This window comes from Lygodium microphyllum, chromosome 20 (assembly GCF_053477565.2).
Source record: "Lygodium microphyllum isolate KBCC chromosome 20, Lygodium_microphyllum_v1.1.10, whole genome shotgun sequence".
NCBI lineage: Eukaryota > Viridiplantae > Streptophyta > Polypodiopsida > Schizaeales > Lygodiaceae > Lygodium > Lygodium microphyllum.
Genome location: NC_141154.1, coordinates 128,673,271 through 128,678,002, shown reverse-complemented (window position 1 = coordinate 128,678,002; position 4,732 = coordinate 128,673,271). Strand labels below are relative to the sequence as shown.

Here is a 4,732-nt window from a genome sequence, read left to right as displayed (position 1 = left end):
CGGGGCTCATACACAAAGTGGATTCTTTGTGCGAGAAGTCGATGGGGACGCCTATCCTTTTCGGGCGTTTTGTTAATTTGATGTGTACATGGGTGATTCCATAGTGGGTGATTCCGCAAAATACATATTTAAATTAATAAACGTTTATGAGTTTAGGGTGTGTACTCGTGATAAATTAAGGTTAGGATTGATTTCTAACCAATTTATTTATATAGCTGAAGACTGCTAGGTATTCACTTTTGTCGGTTTAATTGTATTATTTTACTAACAATTGTGAATGCTTCAGTTGATGTGTAGAGTAAGTAGCGGTGACAGTGGAAAGCATTGGAGGATAGCGTGTATTCAAGTTATCATCAATATTTTGATGGGTGCGTATCTTAGGCATGGCGTCGATATTTTGTCGCGCTTATTTATCAAAGCACTTGATATTTATTTATTATATTTGTATGCGCATGGGCGCACGATTTAAATATTTGTATTGGACATTGTATTTGGATACGCCTGACTTCTTGGGCGCCCATTAGCTTTAATTCTTTATTGACACAAAATCAAACTCAAAAGCTAAAGCGTACTATTTTACAATTTGGGTTATTATTTGAGCTTGAAGATGATTAATATATGAAATACATGCTTTGTGGAATGCTCACATAAGACATGGGGGGAGATTGCACCTAATTGGTCTCTTGTTCATGTTGTGCAAGCTTTCTACATTGATTTGTGTGCAAAAAGTAGAGTTCTTTTGTTCTTGGGGACTTTCTGATGCTCACTACGCGCGCATATGGCGACCGATCTGCGCACCATTGTTGGCTCAATTAAGCCTCTAGCAAAATATACGCATAATAAGTACATTATTGTATGTAGGGATTACTACACAAAGTGGATAGAGGCTAAGGCCTTGAAAGATAATACTATAGGAAGTGTGCCGGCTAGTTTCTTATATTCCAATATTGTAACTAGATTCAGATGTCTTATTCAGTTAGCGAGTGATCATCAGGGTAAGCATTTTTTGAATAGAGTCCTTGCCAAGCTTACTAGCAAGCATATGATAGATACTTCACAAAAAGTCTACTTTGTATCATTCGTAAGCAAATGGGTAGGCTAAGAGCTCGAATGAACTTTTATTGTGGATATTGAAGAAAATTGTGGAGGATAAGTGCATTGATTGGGATCAAAAGCTTACTTCTTCACTATGGGCCTTTTGCACTGCATATAAGGTCATTATGGCTATGACTCCATTTCAATTGGTGTACAGGTTAGAGGTTGTCGTACCCATGGAGTTTGTGGTACCTTCTCGAGTTGCAATAGAATTTAAGTTGTCCCCTGAAGATTTTGTACATCCTAGGTTGGAGTAGCTCTTGCAATTGCAGGAGGAGTATATCATTTTCTCTTATATGTTTGGTTTCTTGCAGTGGAGAGAAGGCAAGGCTCGGGCAAATATGCACATCGAGAAAAAGATTTTCAAAGAGGGTGATTATGTGGTAATTTACAATTCAAAGTGAGTCTCCATACAAGATAACTAAAGAAGTGGGTCGCGCTATGTTTCTATTGCAGGATCTCTCAAGAAATGGTTCAGCCATCTGAGGGACCTTGCCAAGGCTATTGTGATCGACACAAGGTGCAATAAGCCGAAGATGTAGCTGACATGCCGCCATGCATGGGGAGCTTTTGCCTGTTCATGAGCTAGATGGTGATGAGGAGGGGTTGAGGTCAGCTCGGTGCACTGTACCATAGAATAGCAGGAGGAGGATGATTCACAGTTCCAGGTAGGCCCTATTATCCCATCGCCTTTTGGTTGAGGCACCTTCTAGGATTCACAGGTACGCCTTGATTTAGCCAATGTCAAAATGTTGAACTAGCTACGTAATTAGGTCTCTGGGAGTCCGCTAGCTTGCCATGGGTGAAGTGGCAACAGGATGTATATGCTCTGCTACAGATGCAGGCTCTAAGAAAGTCGAAGGGTGGGCTTTGCAACATGGCGGAGCCGACCCCGTCCTTGGTGGTCTCACAGAAGCTTTGCATTTGCCCCTTAGTGAAAAGCCCCAACTGTGGAAGTGTCCTGCAGAGACATGTGAGATGAATTTGGGGAAACAACTGAGGCAAGGCATCTGTATACCCTTAAAGACCTGCCACCCTTGCATAAGCTTCACATTCAATGGTTTATGGAAAGAGTGATGCATTTGATGAAAATAGATTCCATTGGCCGTGATATGTATGAAATTCTATGGGATGCAGAAAATGAGGCTCTGCCCAACTGAGCAAGTGTGCTATATGAGAGGATAATGGCAGAAATTTATCTCATGGGCACTTGTAAGCGAGAGCATCCTAGCAGGCTCGGGTGGTGCTCACTGCATTGCATGAGTATGCTGTGGAGAAGCATCCAACTTTGCTACATATAAGTCCCCTAATAGGGAACGGGAAAGAGAGCAGTCTCCACAATCTGGTAATGTCATGCATAATGTGAAAAAAGAAGGTGAAGCTGGAGTTAATGCTTCAACATCCAATGGTACAAAGTGCCAGATTTTGGATGCTCATTTTAGTAGGATATGATAATGAGGCAGCAAAGCAGGATATTGATTCTATCCAAGATGATAAGAGTCCTGATTTGGATTTGCATGTTGGTCCTAAGACCTTGCATGTACCTTCAATGGGTAAAATGGTGGGAAGGAAATCTTTGCTTGAGCTAGGGAAAAATTAATCTAGATTCCAATTTTACTCAGGTTGGGTCCACACCCACTGGATCAATAGAAATCAAGAGTTTACCTGAATAGAAAACGGAACAGTTCAGTCCTCCAACTAATTTGACTACAATTTGGCAAAGGAAGGATTTAGATGTATTTGAAGTGGTATGCAGACTCTAGGAAGTACTGCAATTCATGAAGTAATTACCTTTGAAGTCGTCTGTTGATATTTTGGCATATGAGGATTTAAAACAACTCTATGAACAGGAAATTTCTAAAATGGTGGAATTATCGGCTTATTAACAACAAGAAAATAGGGAGCAATGCAAAGGAGAAGGATGCAAGTCAAAAAATGTGGATGCATTAGAGTAGTAGGTCATTCAAGGGAAATTGTTTGTTAAGATAGTTAAGCAGTGGATTGAGGAGCTCAAGCAAGAGATGTCCGAGGAATATGCAACATTAGCACAGCAACACACTAAATTGTTGGTTGAAGTTCAAATGTTGCAGAAATGGTGGTTTGCAACAATTGGAGACAGGTTTTGAATAAGCTAGATATTGAGGTGGAAGGTTCTTTCATTTCAGCTGCTGCAGAGAGTCAGGCAATGCATTCTTATGTGCTCAGTGCAGTTAAGCATGATTGGTCAGCAATAGTAGCTAGGTTAGGTGTGATTGTTAATAGGCCATATAACATCTTGAAGGGATCTTTCTTGATTCAGGATGGTGAGAAGTTATGGAGGGTGAATAAAGAGCATTTAACCCATATTGAACAATTGCAAAATGAAATCTGATGCTTATAGAGGAATTGCAAAAGACTATGCAGGCAAAGGTAGCTGTTGAAAATTTAGTTGCAGAAATGAAACAAACACTGTAGAGTTTGCAATCTGAGAAGACGATAGCAGTGGATTTGAAAATATTCAGATGAAGAAATCCCATCGGTTATGTGAGGTTGCAGCTACTCAGGGTTGAAGTTTAGGAAAAAATTACAGAGCATGATGCTGAAGCAGACTCTAATTTTGTGATTAAGTGCCAAAAACCCAACTGGGATTTTGGAATGTGCAGCTAATGCTCTCTGATGTAGATTTATTGATGGTTTTCTACAATCTTCTGTAAAAACTCATTTGCAGGAAGTTCAGCAGGTAGTTACTACAGAGCATATGGATTTAGATATGCATATGGAGGTGGAGCATCAAGAAGTGGAAGTTTATTTTGAAGGATCTCATACTGAGCAGAAGAATGATGGGAGCTATTGTAACTAAACATGTTGATAGTTCTATTGTTTGAAGCATTTAGTTTTCTTTGCTTTTTGCATAATCATGTAGTTTTCCTATCACTGATGTAATACAATGCCTAGGCAACTATGTCAAAGGGCTTTGATTACTCTAGTACTACATCTAGGCTCTGCTCTTAGCAGCTCAGTGTGGCCCATTACACGGGCCCAAGGATCCAAGTGGGGCTCAAGTAGCAGCTAACCATAGTTGCATTTCAATTTACTGCATAGTCATTTAGGGAGATGTGGGTTCAGATCATGGCTACCAAACAGCCATCCATGGAGCTTTACCAAGTGTTGTCCCGAATGGATTGGCCATGATATGCTCATGATGATCTATATGTAGCGTAAAGCATATCTTAGTTGTCACATGAAGTAGATACTTGTTCATATCAGCGCAGGTAGTAGTTACTTCCATTGTATCTTTCATTGCGGCTTGTTTGGTTAATGGAGAGGATTGATCTATTCTATGCTACACAGTGTCTTTTTTGATAGTCTATTCCTTGTTCCAGATATATTCACTGTTGTTTGCAATGCTCAAGTTTGTGCATTATATTTTCCTTTTTAGTACTCATTGTTCTAAGTGATTGCATAATAGGCTAGAAACAGGGGGGACTAAGCATAGTCCTCAAAATCAACTTGTATTGACATAGTATTGACTTAGAATACATGAACAACCAAACGATCCTTTGTATCCATCAAACAATTATTTGCAATACAATCCATGTATAAGGTTTGTCTAAGTATCTTGCCCACTAGATAGGCTTAATAGGTGTGCATATCCAAA

At 39.8% G+C, this 4,732-nt stretch overlaps 1 long non-coding RNA gene across 1 annotated transcript; it reads left to right on the top strand.

Annotated features, from left to right (window-relative positions):
• Positions 1–1,394: 1,394 nt before the first annotated feature.
• Positions 1,395–4,408, top strand: LOC148019378 (uncharacterized). Its single transcript, XR_015695048.1, has 3 exons — positions 1,395–1,467; positions 1,552–1,763; positions 3,803–4,408. It is a non-coding gene; the product is annotated as an uncharacterized LOC148019378 (long non-coding RNA).
• The last annotated feature ends 324 nt before the right edge of the window (positions 4,409–4,732 follow it).